At 38.2% G+C, this 10,818-nt stretch overlaps 1 long non-coding RNA gene and 1 pseudogene across 2 annotated transcripts; one reads left to right on the top strand and one right to left on the bottom strand.

The window, feature by feature from the left end:
- Positions 1 to 48: 48 nt before the first annotated feature.
- Positions 49 to 5,858, top strand: LOC145491739 (TM2 domain-containing protein 3-like; annotated as a pseudogene). The gene is made up of 5 exons (XR_014049878.1): positions 49 to 420; positions 2,343 to 2,435; positions 3,208 to 3,274; positions 4,081 to 4,156; positions 4,715 to 5,858. The product of XR_014049878.1 is annotated as a TM2 domain-containing protein 3-like (transcript).
- A 1,243-nt stretch (positions 5,859 to 7,101) lies between these two features.
- LOC145492702 (uncharacterized) lies at positions 7,102 to 9,476 on the bottom strand. Its single transcript, XR_014050046.1, has 3 exons — positions 9,007 to 9,476; positions 8,842 to 8,912; positions 7,102 to 8,564 (listed from the first exon to the last, which is right to left on the bottom strand). It is a non-coding gene; the product is annotated as an uncharacterized LOC145492702 (long non-coding RNA).
- Positions 9,477 to 10,818: the final 1,342 nt, after the last annotated feature.

Raw genomic sequence — 10,818 nt, 5'->3', positions numbered from 1 at the left:
CGTGGGTACCTTGAGATCGAAAAGTCGCTGGTGCCCAGTGTTTTTCGTTTTCCTTTCTCTCTTCAAAACATGGCGGACTTTGTCGGGGTGACTCATCACGTCCTAGTCGCTTTTCTACTGAAATTTGCTCTTCAATATAACATTGCAGCACAGGGAAACAGTGAAGCTACCCCAGCTATCCAAGTGACAGTTACGAGTTCGCAGTCTGCGGAAAGTTTGTCGTCTGTTTCACCCACCAAGACAACAGCTATCAAAAATAATTCTTCAGGAGATATTGATTGGTCAGATTTACAATGCCCAGACGGTGTTCGATGCCGTGATCTTGGGGCTTCTTGTATTCAGTGTGAATTTAATTACTCATGTATTTACGGGAAATACGTTGAAGTACAATGTAAAGCAATTAGCTCAATTAAATGCACGGTAAGTAAGCGTTACTCTATTAAGCTTAAGCTTGTATTTTTAATGTTGTAACTTAATTAAGTTTGAGCTTAACTATGTACATGTATGTTCACGTACAAATTTAATATATAGATTTAGGCTAACCTAAAAGCGTAGCTCCTGGGCCGGGGTGTTCAAAGCCCGATTAAGCTAACCCATAAAAAGGTAGAATTTTGATTTGAGTTTTGTAACTTTGCGGTCATGTGAGGTTTCTGTATATTGTTTGGCCTTCTGTTTTGAGGTTTAATAATTACCATATACACAAAACAAAACAGCAAAAAACATTTGTATAGAAGAAAAAGTTATAACTCAATTAACTTTTAATCCTGGGTTAGCGTAAACCGGCTTCCGAGCAATCCTGCCCTGTTTCGATAACCAGCACTTGATCAGCGGTCAACTTCAAGAAAACTTGTGACCTCGAGGAGCTGTAAGCCTGAGCCCGCGATATGGTCACGTGATACTGGTCAGCAGATACCTTGTTTTGAACGGTGTCAATTGATCATAACATGGATGTCCAATATCAAGGAAGTACACGGTAAACCAAGGCTGCATGTCTCTGTCAACCTATTATTTGGAATATGGCCGCCATGTTGGGCAACTCCGCCGTTGTCATCGTCGTTGTCGTCGTCGTCGTGCGTACACACCCACGAGCAATACTGCTAGCCATGATAACCATGAGAAAATCAACTCGTGGGTTTCCTTTTCTTTCCTATGGGTCTGGACGCACTGGACTGACAAAATTTGTTTGGCCCTTTCAAAAATCTTGACAAAATTTGTCTCTGCCAAATTTTTAATTTGTCAAGCGTAGGCGCACTGAATCACAGCAAAATATTTGTTAACCACAAGTGTCAATCACATGGAAATTAACACCATCGCTTGCACGCTTTCAATTTGATTACATGTAGTCGACAAACTTGCACTTGTACTTGTACTCGGCTGACTCGGGTGGACATACGGATGTACAAATTGAGCAGAGCTTGGTCCTGGAGATGCAGCTGGAACGTTAACGTAGACTTGGGAACCGTAATAGTTGTACTGTGCGAACGGATCGTCATGGAGCATACCAAGGTACGAATCTTCCATGTTTATCGTTGATTGCCGCGCAAATATAAATTTAATTTTGGCGGGCTTCGGACTGAACTACTCCGACTAAAAATAGAGATCAAATTTTCTTGATTGACATTTTCCTTCAAATCATGGCGTGTAAATTGACAAATCTGTCAGATTTCACGCCTGACAAAAATTTGTCCTGCTCCGAGGCAGGACGATGGCGTCTTTGAAGTTTGGTAAGCCTTGACAAAATTTGGTAGATCTAAAAATCACCAGATGCACTTGTCTCAGGGAATTGATGACAGATTTTTTTGCAAAATAAACAAAAATTTGCCCAGTGCATCCGGGCCCTATATGAGTATGGGGCTCCGCTATAAAGCAAAAACAGTCAAATTTTATTCTGACTAAATATTCTTGACAATTCTCCCAGAAGTTTTGTAAGTTGGGAAAATAACAAAAATAGCTCGAAACATCTGATTTCCATGGTCAATAATTTGTATCAAATAGTACCATTACTGTATTGGATTGTGAGTAAGCTTTTATCAGTTTTCCAGTTTATTATATGGCTAAGTCTTTGAGTAATGTAATAAATTCTTTGTTGACCAAGTTTGTGGGGTAAAGATTGCTGGATATTGGCCTCGTTCTTATCTTTGTACGTGTTTATGGACCTCGACTCCATCTTGGCCATTAGCACTTCAGGAAAGAACTTGGCCAGTATCCAGCCATCTTGATTTCAATTTATCTTATGGTAGGAGAAAAAAAAAAACGAGGTTAAAAATCAAACTTCATCAACAACAAACTAAAACAAATTTACACCCCACAACAATAATAAAATTACTGTTGTTTCTGTACAGGGTTCTCAGAGTTTTAAGAGGACACTAAACTGTAGATACTGTTATCAAATGAATCCTGATGACTACATTTGCAAGAAGCAGTCATGATGTAAGGTAAATATCTGGTCATTATTTCAATTAACAGACTTTACAGTGACAGAGGTGGTTTACATTGAATTTACAATTAGTATGGGGACCATTCTTAGTTTGTATTAAGCAAACAGGAGGTCCATATGGGAGACTGAATGCAGTGAGGTCTGTGCACACAACCGAGGTCAAGATTCTCCCATACAGACATACTAAGGTCGGTTAATAAGATGTTGATTATATGGCAAACAAGAGAAATTTAGTTTGTTTAATGTAACTGGTTTGTACTAAATGATATTTTGCTTGTGAACAGCAATGAGCTGAACTTAAATCTGCCAAAGTTTGCTTGCCCTCTTTACGTTCTTTTCTCATCAGGCTTTTTGGCACTTCCATAACTGATATTTTTAGAAGGAAAAAAAGTCAATCTTTTTGTATTTTAGTTTGCAACTTTTTTACGGCAAAATGTAATTGGTCTAGGTGCCTGTCTAGATGGGAGAATCTACACCACCATCACTATTGATTTCAGCCAATCAAATTCATGAATTTGGTAGTTCCCAGTCCTTGTGAGACACAGCCATATAATAAAGGCTGAATTAATCAGCCCTAGGTCTCAAGTGACAGAATCTATCAGGCACAGCAAGTCACTCTACAGAATAACAGACTAGTGGTGTTTAGAGTTAGAGTTAGGGCTGCTTTAAATGTAGCTTTGAAAAAGTCAAGACATCAAAAGTTATATGGGATCCATTGAATTCAAGATGGGAATTCATGCCACTTTTTTTGTTTGTTTTGTTTGGAATAGGTAGTGTCCAGTCCCCAGGAGAGATATCAAACAAACTGCACTGTAAAAGACAATGTACTCTGTCTTGGTAAGTTTACATAAAAAAAGATGTCTTTTATTGACTCTCAGGCTAAAGGACCTATTATAATTGTTTATCAACACCAGTCATGACTTGTTCTCACATATTTTCATCAGGCACATATTTGTTTCATAATTTGTTCACGTATTGAGTCTTTCAATTGCCTATTTCCATTGTGATTGGCTTATTTAGTAAGTTATGACTTTGGATTTGGTTCGTGATGCTCAATTGAAAACCACTCTAGAACTTCTCTAAATAACAATGAGTTACATTGTATTATTTTTTATATATATTTGATGATGTGCTACTGACTATGACATTCCATTTTTATTATAAAACAATGCTTGATATGTGGTAATTATATGTATCACAGTTATGAATTGGCTAAAGTAACACTTGCATGACCCTGTTCATACAGCTGGACCTTATTTCAGTTTGTTCTGCAGCATAATGTAATATGGATTGGATGCCAGTCCATTGCAGGGTTACCTCCCCCCCGCCCCCGGTATTTATTTTCTGGTACTCATTTAAACACCTGGGTGGAAAGAGGCGCTGTGATCTAGAAAGTGTCTCACCCAAGAACACAACGCAGTGACCCCAGCCAGGGCTTGGAAATCCAGAATGCTTGATTCAGAATTCAGCCTGTGATCATCCTCAAGATTCTTAATCTGACTACTTTATCCTAGTTCCTCATCACCGTTGAAGAGTTAAAATAGCAGCAGCGAGGTCTTAGTAATTGTGTTAATGTACCAGTATTTCCTATGCCACTGAAAATGCAGAACTACCTGTTCTTTATTGTATGCTTTGTTTCCAAGGTAACCGTACATTTCCAAAATTGTTGTCATGCAATTGGACTTCAGGTTACAGATGGTCTACTGCTGTATTACTAAGGTAACCAAAGACATATTCTGTAACTATATCAGTGTTGATAAACGTAGCTGGCTGCTGCGGAAAATTCCCATCTCTTCCATCTCATTTGATTCTTTAGAAAGAGATTGCAAAATCAACCAGCTACTGTACTCCAACAGTAAAGCCACCTACCTTCAAAACTTTGTGACAACCTTGCAGTGTGGTATTTTATTACATGAATAAGTTAGTTCACAGGGCCACTAACTAAAATCAACCAATCAGATTGCTCCACTGCTGGTCTAATATTCTCTCAGTATTGGACTGGGTACTGTCTTGAATGGTCCTGCATGGTCACTCTTGAAAATTGGTTGTTTTAAGGCTAACATCTCTGAAAGATGAATTTTTATAAATATGTCTGAGGGTATTACACTGTACATAGTCAAGGAACATCTTTTTTGGCACCACTCATAAGGGGTACATAATCTAAGTGTAATTAAGATTGATTACAATTAATGAACTTGTGATGATAATTATCTAAATTTGTAGCCAGAGCCTTCTTGTTTTCTTGTGAAAAGAACCATTTTCTCTTTCTGTCTGCAGCTTGACTCTTGGTGGTTTTGGTGTGGACCGCTTCTATTTAGGACACTGGAGAGAGGGTCTTGGAAAGCTGCTCAGCTTTGGGGGCCTGGGAGTGTGGACCCTTGTGGACCTCATTCTTATTATCATTGGATATGTTGGACCAGAGGATGGCTCCCTTTACATATTCTAGGTTCTGCTACATTACAGAATGGGTCTTGGAAATTCCAGCTCCTTGGGGTCAGTTTTGACCACACCCTGAAAAAGTTGGACCATGCCATCTCAGGACCTGTTGGGCCGGAGCTCACTTGAAATATTCAAGACTATTACCACTGAATGCCAGAAGAACTTGGTCTTTGGCAACTTTCTTTCCTAGGGCCCGGTCCTTATCTGCACTACTACATGCTGCAGATTTCAAGATGACCTTTAGTCCTGTACGACTACCACTTTGCACTGCTGGAGTGGAAGAAACCATTTTCCCAAACAACGTGGAAAAAACTCAATAAAATGAATGGTCAGACACGTGGATTTTATCCACAGGAGCAAAAAGTAGAACCTTAATGCATGGCTCAAGATTTGGCTGAAGTCAAGAGAAAGAATTAAAAGTTAGATTATTTTGTATTTGAATAACTATGTCCTTTGAATTTGGAGTAGTGGTAGTTACTTTGAGAAAATAAAACAGAAGTGGACTGTCTTTGTTTTGGATCACAGAACAAGACAAAATAATTAATCATGTGTTATGAAACATTCTAAATAGTTTTACATGTAAGAACTGTGACATATATGTTACTGCCCACTCAGATGCTGTATAGTCTAGCCAAGTACTGCTATTGATAATGTATAGACGGATTGGAAATATAATTTATTAATGGAGACTCTCTCTATTGAATCAATATTCAGTTGTCAATTGACAGTTATGTTGGAGGGCAAAAGAATGTTGTACATTGGAAATAACTAACATCAATTTAGAATTCTTGAAATAGTTATTTAAAAGCATTGCATACTTACTGTAATTTAAACTTTTGACAACTTGATGGCTTCAGTTTAAACGAATACCAAGTTGAGGCATTCGGTCGGACGAGCCATAACAAAAAACTAATTTAGCTCGGGTATACTACAAACTAACATGAACTCATACTTAAAAATATCAGACAATAAAATTTGCTTCCTTGTCATATTTCTATGTTGTAACAAATTATGTGTTTACATATGAAGACTATGTGTGCATTGTTTCATTTCCCCTTTAAATACCTTTTTTTTGTGTGTGTGTATTAATTAACAAACACAATATACATAGGAGAAACTAAACAAAATAAAAAGAGGAAAATAAATCTCCCTACCCTGTTATATACCTTAATCGTATCTATAACAAACTTCTCGCTCGTGTTATGCTCTCCGTGCGCCTATTTGTTACGTAATCGGCGCGCGATCACGTAGGTGTCCAATTACAGGTATCCAATTTGAATTGGATACCCACATGATTCGCACGTCAGTTACGCGCGCTTTAATGGCTTCCTTCGCACCGTTTCCTACAGCTTCAAAATTTTTGAAAAGCGTTAAGACGTTTTCACTCAAAAGAAGTTCTCAAAAGACATTTTTAATTCCGAAATTTGTTATAGATACGATTTATTAGTGATTGGACCGAGTGGAGTGCAATTCAGGGAATAATCGTGCTCGTAATTTCAAATCGGCCTCGCGCTTCGCGTCCGTCCGATTTTGAAACTACTCGCGCGACTGCTCCCTGAATTGTACTCTACTCGGTCCAATTACTATCACTAACGTGTAAAATCCCTACCCTTTTATATATCTGAAGCCTGGAAAAGGTACCCCTTTCCGGCGGAGCCTCCCCGTATAGTACCCCCCTTCCCCAGGGAAGGTTACCGATTGTCGAAATGAATAACATAAGAACACTTCAATGTCACTCATGGTGATGTGTGGTCTATTCTGATGGATCTGCAGATGTAAAACAGTGACAGCGGTGTTTCGACTCCGTAAGAGCATTCCCCGGAACGGCCTCCTTATAACATATATGTCGTGCCCCAATTAATATGAATATACCTATTTTTCCACCGACATTGTTGCGTACATTCTTAGATTACTGAGAATTTTTAGTTAAATTATCAAGCCGAGAAAATTTGTTTACGACATCACCGTACGAACCCGTATCAATACCATCTTTTCTTGGCGGAAAATTGGGCAGGCAGCGTTTTTCTGGCGGGAAATAGCATGAAAACCGCATCAACCAGTGTGACAGAGAGAGTTTGCTTTTGGCGAAACGATTGCTCCCCCAAAGTTTTCCAGTTTTAGAAAAGAAAACTCATTTCTATTGTTATGTCAGCAAACGAAGGCGGCGTCAGGATATTACGTTTTCAAGACAGGGTTTAACTGAAGCACAATGTGAAAGAGAACGCAAGATGATTAGTGTCATATACTTTAGTCCGCAGAACAGGCGTAATTTTTTGCGTATTTTAGCCGAACATCATGTACAGAGGCGAAAGCGAAGCCAACGCGAAAAAAATAACGCGTAATTTTTTTCGCGCACACCCAACCCGATTTTTTTTTTTTTTTACTTTTCTCTTATCTTTACGTGAAACCTGCAGTAGAATTAAAGCAAGGGGAGTAGCCAGGATTTTTCAAGGGGGAGGGGGTGAGGTGCAAAGTAAGGGTACTCACCAGATTGTCATCGTTTTCGCCACCCGTTGTATGTTGTTTCATGGGCACCCCAAGACCTTTCCCCGTCGGCTCCGCCCCTTTAAGAAGGTGAGTGATTTGTCGAGTGTTTCACATAATTATCGTGACGTCATCGTATTAGGAAAGATCCGTTTTCTAAAATATTTTCCGTCTACCCTAAAACGTACACTCCGCTATTTTTCAAATTCCTCCGGTTTGTAGAGCACTTTCGAAAAACTACGTTTTCGTGATGCCTTAGCGTGGAAGGTTAGCTTAACCGTACACGAGGTAATAAAGCCGCGTTTTCAAATTTCTCTTGCATGGTGTTGACGGGGCCTGAGACCAAAGCAAGACGACTCAACAAGGACATGATACCATAGAATGAAAACAGATACGTATACGACGTTTGACAGTTCAGTATGGATGAAATTCGTAATGCTATTAACATTATTTATAATAGATTGTACGCTCAATCACCCTGTCGACAATTACGTTGGCATTTTTCATCTTTAACAAGGTAAGGAAGGAATGCCTTTCTATAACTGCCCTATCATGGGCTATGCATTAACATCCTAAACCCTGATTACGTTGTAAAATACTTACAAAGCAGTACAGTAATCTCTTTTAAAGTTGGGAGTAAAATTAATGAAAAAAAAAACTGTTAATAGAGATGCCGATAGGATACTCTTAACACTCTTAATTAAATAATCGACAATGGCAATGACAACGGTGACACTATTACCTTACACGACGGAAAACTATCAGCCGCATAGTTTGATGCTATTTGTAATAAGGTTGGAGAGAAGATACACGCTTACATTTATGCTCACAAGTAAAATAAAAACGGCAGATTTCAACACTGAGCTCTGTCAAGGAAATGTAAATATTAATGTGAGATAACAGTTATGAGACGTGTTTGGACAAGACCTTTTCAAACAAAGCACTTATCTTGAACAAATCTAGATAACGTGTGGCCATTGGCATTTTAATATGACGGCTTTTTAGTAAATAAAGTCTACGTATCAATTTCTAACTTTTCTGTTATCTCTTCTGATCATGCACTAAACTAAAAAATCTCGCAGTTTTCACAGGGAAGCCTGTTATCCTATCAACCATAAATCCATTAATGGACTACATCAAGGACTGCTCTGTTCGACGTTCATGTTATTTGCTCCAAGAAAATCGTGTTCATTTTGAGTTTATCCTGAAAATAAAGAGAATATATTAGTTTTAAATACTGAACTGCAAGATTGCACTGTCCGATCTGATTACTGGATTTGGCTGATAAGGCAAACAGATCACTTGATTCTTCAATAACAACAATACTGATTAAAAAAGCAAATATTCAGCTGTGCAACAAAATTGTAGTCTCTTCGTACGAGACGTTCTTCGAGATATTGAATAACATTAGATAGCTCTCTCCTTAATTTCCAGACCTCAACAAGTGCTGCAACGTAAGACGAAGCCAGCGGCTGACGTACCCGTCATTTGAATTCCTTTTCATTCGCCTTGTTGACCCTTCCTTCTTGCCATCGTCTTATCGCGCTCTCTTCTAAGAAGAGGAGGCATACTGTTAGCATTGTGGGGTTTAGCATTAAGCAGTCGCGCAAATGTTACGGGATCGCGCAAATATTAGAGAGACGAACCATTAGCCCGTGATGGTTCAGGATGATCACAGCCCGATGGTCGTGTGAGGGTACAACCCCAAGCTAAAGCGGCTACTTTGAGACGTTTCTCGAGACGTTTCCAATCCGTTGCGCTGTCTCCATGTCGTTTTCACAAGAATTTAGACGCGAATTTTACGAATGAATTATCAAATGCTAAATCACATAAAGCCGTGGAGAGCTGTATAAATTAAAATACTACATCACGCCCTCGGTTTGGTTATGGAAAGTGCACATTGTTAATTAAAGCTCTGTTAACCAATCAGCTTCTTGTAAATGTGACAGCCATATCATTTACACTGACAGCTACATGTGGAAGTAATAGCTGATTCAGAGGAGGTAGATATGTCTACGTATCGACCAACAGACCGTTACAAGGTCTGGTGTCTCGATATAGTTTGTTCTGAAGCATGCATACCAAGCATTTTTAATCAGCTTTTAACAATTCTTTCCTTCATCAGATCGACGTGAAAATTACATCAGTAATTCAGTGGAAATTTGATTGAATCTGGTATCATGTATTTCATAAGGCAATCGATATTTCCATGGAAACAATAAACAAGAAAAATTAAAAGTCGGTAAAAATAAATTTTGTACTAACTAGATGAGATATAAAAAAGCTCATACCATTGTCTATAATGTAAAATGGAATGTACGAGAATGCAAAAAATGTAAAGTTGAATATACAAAAAAAAAAATGCATGTTTAATTTCGAGCGTTTCAAGTCAAACGTTTTGCATACTAATAGTAAATTCAGGTTTCAGATTTTTTATTGTTTTTCACTATTTACATATTGTTAACAATCAATCTAAATATTACATACTAATTGTATTGCTTCAAATAATATCATAATGTGTTCTGATGTTATGTTTTGAAGCTTTTAATATTTTGTTGGGGTCTTTTTCACCGATTTATGACTCATTCATCTGTTTGGTATGGTCTAGGAGAAAACTCCATCGAAAAACCTTAAACGACGCATGTGAAAGCTTCTGCACCCTTCGAATCAAACGAAAAGACATGTAAGACTTTTGTACCAAATTACTCGTCTAAAAGTTGAATTTTAGCGCCCTGGATCGACTGTCTGATTGTCCTAAAAATATAGGCACTGGTCAAACTCTAAACTTCACATTAGACGAACCGTCTGACCTGAGCGAATTACGTTATGATAAGTTCGACATTTGACTCAACTGAGTTCATCCGACTGAATTTGAATCGAACTAGACAATCTGTCCGTGTGCTTCAGATGTTTGACCCAACGGTCTTTACCCGTTTGCAGGATCGACTCAAAATAATTTGGTTCGTCTCATGTGAAGTTCGACGTTTGCCCTGGGTCTTAGCGTCTATTTGTGTACACTTAAATATTTTACTTGCGTCTAGTTACTCTCGACGATCTTTGAGTTTTAAGAAAAACGTTTATGAGGTCCTGTAATCATCTACGTGATCTTTAATTACCGATCATGGAAGTTTTCAGTCAACTTACTCTTAAGTTATCTTCTTTTAGTTCCGTGAGTCATAAGACCTCGTGGCTCTGTCCTGGCACTTCATGGCCAAAAAAACTGATAAACTTCTGATCTATTCTCTAGATATCGAGGTCAATTTTTTTTATTGAGGGCTTCTTTTACAAACTGGGCGCTTCCTCTTGTTCACAGTTTCGTAGAACAATGAAGATCTAATTCGTGATTTTACTGTGTGTTGAGTGAATTATCTTAGATTTCTTACCTATAAATAGTTACATGTAATACTTACTTGTACGGTCAAAAATATATTTTATTTAAATATTCTAAACAGAGTAGC

The sequence above is a fragment of the Orbicella franksi genome, chromosome 7 (genome assembly GCF_964199315.1).
Source record: "Orbicella franksi chromosome 7, jaOrbFran1.1, whole genome shotgun sequence".
Lineage (NCBI taxonomy): Eukaryota > Metazoa > Cnidaria > Anthozoa > Scleractinia > Merulinidae > Orbicella > Orbicella franksi.
Note: the sequence above shows the minus strand (reverse complement) of the source record. Positions and strands in the feature narration are given on the sequence as shown.